Raw genomic sequence first — 8,283 nt, 5'->3', positions numbered from 1 at the left:
CTAATCCAGAACAATAATTATATCATTGCCAATAATAACGGACACTCGTGCCACAGACAGAGACAGAGACAGAGAGAGAGAGAGAAACAGAGACAAAACAGACAGACAGACAGACAGATTAGGACAGACAGACAGACAGACAGACAGACAGACAGACAGACAGACAGACAGAGCAGTTACAGATAGACAAAACAGACAGACAGACAGACAGACAGACAGACAGACAGACAGACACAGGACAGACATCACAGATCATGATCAAGTAGACGCGACGGCGCAGCAGCAAATCGACGCTCACAACGACGGCGGCAGCAGCGACGATGGCAGCAGCAGCAACGACGGCAGCAACAGCAACGACGATGCAGCAGCAGCAACGACGGCAGCAGCAGCAACGACGGCAGCAGCAGCAACGACGGCAGCAGCAGTGACGAACGACGGCAGCAGCAGCAACGACGGCAGCAGCAGCACCGACGGCAGTAGCAGCGATGATGGCAGCAGTAGCAATGATGCAGTAGTAGCAATGATGGTAGTAGTAGAATGATGATGGTAGTAGCAGTAATGATGATGGTAGCAGTAGCAACGACGGCAGTAGCAGTAACGATGGTAGCAGCAGCAAACGACGCCAGTAGCAACGACGGCAGTATAATGGTAGTAGACCAATAGTTGCAGTAATAATGATGGCAGTAGTAGTAATGATGATGGTAGCAGTAGCAATGATGATGGCAGCTGTAGCAACGATGATGGTAGCAGTAGTGATTCAATTGGTAGCAGCAGAATGATGATGATGCAGTAGCAGTAATGATGATGGCAGTTGTAGTGATGGCAGCAGCAGCAAACGATGGCAGCGGCAGCAGCAATGACGTAGCAACGACGATGATGACGAGCAGCAGCACCAATGATGGTAGCTGCAGCAATGATGGCAGTAGCAGCAATAACGACGGCAGCAGCAAATGACGGCAGCAGCAGCAACGATGACAGAAGTCAAGCAACGAATGACGGCAGCAGCAGCAATGACGACGGCAGCAGCAGCAACGACGACGAGAGTATAACAACGACGGCAGCAGCAGCAGAACGACGGCAGCAGCAGCAACGACGACAGCAGTGGCAACGACGGCAGCAGCAGCAACGGCAGCGATAGCAGCAACGAACGACAGCAGCAGCAACGACGGCAGCAGCAGAAACGACGGCAGCAGCAGCAGCAACGATGACAGCAGCAGCAACGATGAGCAGCAACGACGATTTAGCAGCAGCAACGACGATGGCAGCAGCAACGGCAGCGATACAGCAGCAACGACGACAGCAGGAGCAGCAGCAACGACGGCAGCAGCAACGATTTCAGCAGCAACGACGGCAGCAGCAGCAACGGCAGCAGCGGCAGCAACGCAGCAGCAGCAACACGACGGCAGCAACGATTTGCAGCAAGCAACGACGGCAGCAGCAGCAACGGCGGCAGTAGCAGCAGCAACGACGGCAGCAGCAACGACGGCAGCAGCAACGACCAGCAGCAGCAGCAACGACGGCAGCAGCAGCAACGACGGCAGCAGCAACGGCAGCATGATGAGCAACGACGGCAGCAACAATGAGCAACGACGGCAGCAGCAGCAACGACGGCAGCAACGACGGCAGCAGCAACGACGGCAGCAGCAACGACGGCAGCAGCAGCAACGACGGCAGCAACGACGGCAGCAGCAGCAACGATTACAGCAACGACTGGCAGCAACAACAGCAACGACGGCAGCAGCAGCAACGACGGCAGCAGCAGACGGCAGCAGCAACGGACGGCAGCGACGCAGCAATGACGGCAGCAGCAACGACGACAGGCAGCAGACGGCAGCAACGACGGCAGCAGCAGCAACCGCTCGATAGCAGCGAACGACGGCAGCAGCAGCAGCGACGCAGCAACGACGGCGGCAGCAGCAGCAACGGCAGCAGCAGCAGCAGCAACGGCAGCAGCAGCAGCAACGACGGCAGCAAACGACGGCAGCAGCAGCAACGACGGCAGCAAAGCAGCAACGATTATTAGCAGCAACGGCGACGGGCATTAGCAGCAACGACGGCAGCAGCAGCATGGCAGCAGCAACGACGACGGCAGCAGCAGCACGACAGCAGCACGGCAGCAACGGCAGCGACGACGGCAGCAAAACGGCAGCAACGACGGCAGCAACGGCAGCAAGCAACGACGGCAGCAGCAACGACGGCAGCAAGCAGCAGGCAGCAGCAACGACGATAGCAGCAACGCAACGATGGCAGCAGCAACGGCAGAACGGCAGCAGCAGCAGCAACGGCAGCACGAGGCAGCAGCAACGGCAGCGGACAGCAGCAACGACGGCAGCAGCAGCAGCAGCAACGGCAGCAGCAGCAGCAACAGCGGCAACGACGGCAGCAGCAGCAACGACGACAGCAGCAACGACGACAGCAGCAGCAGCAACGGCAGCAACGAGCACGGCAGCAGCAGCAACGGCAGCAGCAGCAGCAGCAACAGCGACAGCAGCAGCAATGACGGCAGCAACGACAGCGACGCAGCAGCAGCAACGGCAGCAACGACAGCAGCAGCAACGACGAGCGGCAAATGGCAGCAGCAGCAATGAGTGAGCAGCAGCAGCAGCATGGTGACAGCAGCAGCAGCAACGGCAGGCAGCAACAACGGCAGCAACAGACATGCAGCAACAGAGCGGCAGCAGCAGCAGCAACGACGGCAGCAATGCAGCAGCAACGGTAGCAGTGAGCATTAGACGGCAGCAGCAGCAGCAACGAGCAGCAGCAGCAACGGCAGCAGCAGCAACAGCAACGGCAGAAACGAGTAATGAACGACGGCAGCAACGGCGGCAGCAGCAGCAAACGACGGCAGCAGCAGCAACGACGGCAGCAGCAACGGCAGCAGCAGCAACGACAGCAGCAGCAGCAGCAACGACGGCAGCAGCAGCAGCAACGAACGGCAGCAGCAGCAAAACGACAGTTAAAATGGCAGCAGCAGCAACGACGGCAGCAGCAGCAGCAACGACGGCAGCAGCAGCAGCAACGACGGCAGCAGCAACGGCAGCAACGACGATGCAACGCAGCAGCAGCAACGACGGCAGCAGCAGCAACGGCAGCAGCAGCAGCAACGATCAGCAGCAACGCAACGACGGCAGCAGCAGCAGCAAACGACGGCGAGCAGCAGCAGCAACGATTTACAGCAGCAGCAGCAAACGATGGCAGCAGCAGGCAGTAACAACAGCAGCAACGGCAGACAAGCAGCAGCAACGACGGCAGCAACGACGGCAGCAACGACGGCAGCAGCAGCAACGGCAGACAGCAACGATGGCAGCAACGACGACGGCAGCAGCAACGACGGCAGCAGCAACGATGGCAGCAGCAGCAGCAACGACGGCAGCAGCAGCAACACGACAGCAGCAGCAGCAAACAACGGCAGCAACAGCAACGGCGGCAGCAGCAGCAACGGCAGCAGCAGCAGCAACGGCAGCAGCAAAGCAACGGCGGCAGCAGCAGCAAATCGACAGCAGCAATCAGCAGCAACGACGGCAGCAGCAACGACGGCAGCAAACGGCAGCAGCAGCAGCAACGGCAGCAGCAGCAGCAACGACGGCAGCAGCAACGGCGGCAGCAGCAGCAACGACGGCAGCAGCAGCAGCAACGACGCAGCAACAGCAACGACGACGGCAGCACCACAGCAGCAACGACGACGCAAACGAGCAGCAACGACGGCAGCAGCAACGGCGGCAGCAACAGCAACGACGCAGCAGCAACAGCAACGACGGCAGCAGCAACGGCAGCAACGACGGCAGCAGCAGCAACGACGGCAACAGCAGCAACGACGACGGCAGCAGCAGCAACGACGGCAGCAGCAGCAGCAACGACGGCAGCAGCAGCAACGACAGGCAGCAGCAGCAACGACGGCAGCAGCAGCAGCAACGACGACAGCAGCAGCAGCAACGACGAACAGCAGCAGCAGCAACGACGGCAGCAGCAGCAGCGACGCAGCAACGACGGCGACAGCAGCAGCAACGACGACAGCAGCAGCAGCAACGACGACGGCAGCAGCAACGACGACAGCAGCAGCAGCGACGGCAGCAACGAAAGCAGACAGCAACAGACGGCAGCAGCAGCAGCACGACGACGGCAGCAGACGACGGCAGCAGCAGCAACGACGGCAGTAACATTAGCAGCAACGACGGCAGCAGCAGCAGCGACGCAGCAACGACGCAGCGAGCAGCAGCAGCAACGGCAGCAGCACCTGCAGCAGCAACGAACCGACGGCAGCAGCAGCAGCAACGACAGCAGCAGCAACGACGGCAGCAGCAGCAACGACGGCAGCAGCAACGGCAGCAACAGCAACGGCAGCAGCAGCAACGACAGCAGCAGCAGCAACGACGGCAGCAGCAACTGACAGCAGCAGCAACGGCAGCAACCGACGGCAGCAGCAGCAACTGACAGCGATAGCAACGGCAGCAGCAACGACGGCAGCAGCAGCAACGACGCAGCAGCGACGGCAGCAGCAGCAACGGCAGCAGCAGCAGCAGCAACGGCAGCAGCAGCAGCAGCGAGGCAGCAACGACGGCAATAGCAGCAGCAACGACGGCAGCAACGACGGCAGCAGCAGCAACGACGGCAGCAGACGGCAATTAGCAGCAACGGCAGCAGCAGCAGCAACGGCAGCAGCAGCAGCAACAGATGGCGAGCAATTACAGCAACGGCAGCAGCAGCAACGAAGCAGCAGCAATGATGCAGCAGCAACGGCGTTGTATAACGGCAGCAGCAGCAACGGCAGCAACTCTGCAGCAGTAGCAGCAACGGCAGCAGCAGCAACGGCAGCAGCAGGCAGCAGCAACAGCAGCAGCAACGGCAGCAGAAGCAACGGCAGCAGCAGCAACGGCAGCAGTAGGCAGCAGCAGCAACGGCAGCAAGCAGCGGCAGCAGGCAAACGGCAGTGACAGCAACGGCAGCAGCAGCAACGGCAGCAACAGCGGCAGCAGCAGCAGCAGCAACGGCAGCAGCAGCAACGCAGCAGCAGCAACGGCAGCGAGCAGCAACGCAACAGCAGCAATAGCAGCAGAGCAACGGCAGCAGCAGCAGCAACGGCAGCAGCAGCAGCGACAGCAACGGCAGCAGCAAATGACGAGCAGCAACGACGGCAGCAGCAACGACGGCAGCAGCAGCAGCAAACGGCGAGCAGCAACGGCAGCAAACAGCAGCAAACGGCAGCGACAGCAGCAGCAACGGCAGCAGCAGCAACAGCGACAGCAGCAACGGCAGCAGCAGCAGCAACACAACGGCAGCAGCAACGGCAGCAGCAGCGAACGGCAGCAGCAGCAACGGCAGCGCAGCAACGGCAGCGCAGCAACGGCAGCAGCAGCAACGGCAGCAGCAAGCGACGGCAGCAGCAACGGCAGCAGCAGCAACAACGACAGGCAGCAACAGCAGCAACGGCAGCGGCGGCAGCAGCAACGGCAGCAACGACGGCAGCAGCAGCAACGGCAGCAGCAGCAACGGCAGCAGCAGCAGCAGCAGCAACGGCAGCAGCAGCGGCAGTTACAGCGAGCAGCACAACGGCAGCAGCAGCAACGGCAGCGGCAGCAGCAACGGCAGCGACGGCAGCAGCAGCAGCAGCAGCAGCAACGGCAGCAGCAGCAACGGCAGCAGCAGCAGCGCAGCAACGGCAAAATCACAGCAGCAACGGCAGCAGCAGCAACGGCGACAGCAGCAACGGCAGCGCAGCAGCAGCAACGGCAGCAGCAGCAACGGCAGCAGCAGCAACGGCAGCAGCAGCAACGACAGCAGCAACGGCAACAGCAGCAACGGCAGCAGCAGCAGCAGCAGCAGCAACGACGGCAGCAACGGCAGCAGCAATGCAGCAACGGCATTGTTGCAGCAATGCAGCAGCAGCAACGCAGCAGCAGCAGCAACGGCAGCAGCAGCAGCAACGGCAGCAACGACGCAGCAGCAACGACAGCAGCAACGACGGCAGCAGCAACGCAAATCGCAGCAACGGCAGCAACGCAGCAGCAGGCAGCAGCAGCAACGGCAGCACAGCAGCAACGGCAGCAGCAGCAACGACGGCAACGAACGGCAGCAGCAGCAACGACAGCAGCAGCAACGGCAGCAGCAGCAGCAACGCAGCAGTGATAGCAGCAGCAGCAGCAACGGCAGCAACGCAGCAGCGACGGCAGCAGCAACGGCAGCAGCAAAAATCAGCAACGCAGCAGGAGCAGCAAAACGGCAGCAGCAGCAACGGCAGCAGCAGCAACGGCAGCAGCAGCAACGGCAGCAGCAACAGCAGGCAGCAACGGCGAGCAACGGCAGCAACATCAACGCGACAGCAGCAGCAGCAACAACGGCAGCAGCAACAGCAACGATGCAGCAGCAACAGAGCAACGCAGCAGCAACAACGGCAGCAGCAGCAACGGCAGCAGCAGCAACGACGGCGCAGCAACGGCAGCAGCAGCAACGGCAGCACAGCAGCGACAACAGCAACGGCAGCAGCAGCAACGGCAAAGCAGCAACGGCAGCGACGGCAGCAGCAGCAACGGCAGCGACAGCGACAGCAGCAGCAACGGCAGCAGCAGCAGCAACGGCAGCGATAGCAACGAGCAACGGCAGCAGCAAACTGCAGCAGCAGCAACGGGCAGCAGCAGCAACGGCAGCAGCAGCAACGGCAGCAGCAACGGCAGCGACAGCAACGACAGCAGCAACGGCAGCGACAGCAACGGCAGCAGCAACAGCAACGACGGCAGCAACGGCAGCAGCAGCAACAGCAACGGCAGCAGCAGCAACGCGACAGCAGCAACGGCAGCAGCAACGACGACAGCAGCAGCAACAGCAGCGGGCAGCAGCAACGGCAGCAGCAGACGGCAGCAGAACGACGGCAGCAACGGCACAGCAGCAACGGCAACGACGGCAGCAACGACGAAACGATTAGCAATGGCAGCAGCAGCGACGGCAGCGGGCAGAAAACGACAGCAACGACGACAGCAGCAAACGGCAGCGACGCAGCAGCAGCAACGACGGCAGCAGCAGCAACGGCGGCAGCAGCAGCAGCAGCAACGGCAGCAGCAGCAGCAACGAGCAGCAGCAGCAGCAACGACGGCGGGCAGCAGCAACGGCAGCGATAGGCAGCAGCAGCAACGACGGCAGGCGCAGCAACGGCAGCAGCAGCAAACGGCAGCAGCAGCAACGGCAGCAGGCAGCAACGGCAGCAGCAAACAACGACGGCAGCAGCAACGGCAGCAGCAGCAACGGCAGCAGCAGCAGCAACGGCAGCAGCAGCAGCAACGACGTTACAGCAGCAACGGCAGCAGCAACGGCAGCAGCAGCAACGGCACGCAGCAGCAACGGCAGCAGACGGCAGCAGCAACGGCAGCGGCAGCAGCAGCAGCGGCAACGGCAGCAGCAGCAACGGCAGCGGCAGCAACGGCAGCGAGCAACAGCAGCGGCAGCAAAACAGCAGCAGCAACGGCAACGGCAGCAGCAGCAGCAGCAACGGCAGCAGCAGCAGCAACGCAGCAACGGCAGCAGCAGCAACGACGGCAGCAACGGCAGCAACAGCAACGGCAGCAGCAGCAACGGCAGCGACAGCAGCAGCAACGGCAGCAGCAGCAACGGCAGCGCAGCAGCAAACGGCAGCAGCAGCAACGGCACGGCAGCAAACGGCAGCAGCAGCAGCAACGGCGAGCAGCAGCAGCAACGGCAGCAGACAGCAGCGGGCAGCAGCAACAACGGCAGCAGCAGCAGCAAGCGGCAGCGGCGACAGCAGCAGCAACGCAGCAGCAAATCGGCAGCAGCAAACGGCAGCAGCAGCAACGGCGCTGCAGCAGCAGCAACGGCAGCAGCAGCAGCAAAGCAGCAGCAGCAACGTGACAGCAGCAGCAACGAGCAGCAGCAACGGCAGCGAGCAGCAATGGCAGCAGAACGGCAGCAGCAACGGCAGCAGCAACAGCAGCAGCAACGCAGCAAATAGCAGCAGCAACGGCGGTGATAGCAGCTGACAGCAAATGCAGCAGCAGCAACGGCAGCAGCAGCAACGGCAGCGATAGCAGATTGGTAAACGGCAGCACAAGCAGCAACGGCAGCAGCAACAACGGCAGCAGCAGCAACGGCAAACGGCAGCAACAGCAGCAGCAACGCAGCAACGGCAGCAGCAGCAACCTGGCAGCAACAGCAGCAGCAACGGCAGCAATATAACAGCAACGGCAGCAGCAGCAAACGGCAGCAACAGCAGCAGCAACGGCAGCAACAGCAGCAGCAACGGCAGCGATGTTGCGAGCAACGGCAGCAGCAGCAACGGCA

At 61.9% G+C, this 8,283-nt stretch overlaps 1 pseudogene; it reads left to right on the top strand.

Moving 5' to 3' along the window:
* Positions 1-2,584: 2,584 nt before the first annotated feature.
* LOC135566188 (dentin sialophosphoprotein-like) lies at positions 2,585-7,954 on the top strand (annotated as a pseudogene).
* The last annotated feature ends 329 nt before the right edge of the window (positions 7,955-8,283 follow it).

The sequence above is a fragment of the Oncorhynchus nerka genome, unplaced genomic scaffold (genome assembly GCF_034236695.1).
Source record: "Oncorhynchus nerka isolate Pitt River unplaced genomic scaffold, Oner_Uvic_2.0 unplaced_scaffold_6744, whole genome shotgun sequence".
NCBI classification, from domain to species: Eukaryota; Metazoa; Chordata; class Actinopteri; order Salmoniformes; family Salmonidae; genus Oncorhynchus; species Oncorhynchus nerka.
This window is presented reverse-complemented; position numbering and strand designations above follow the sequence as displayed.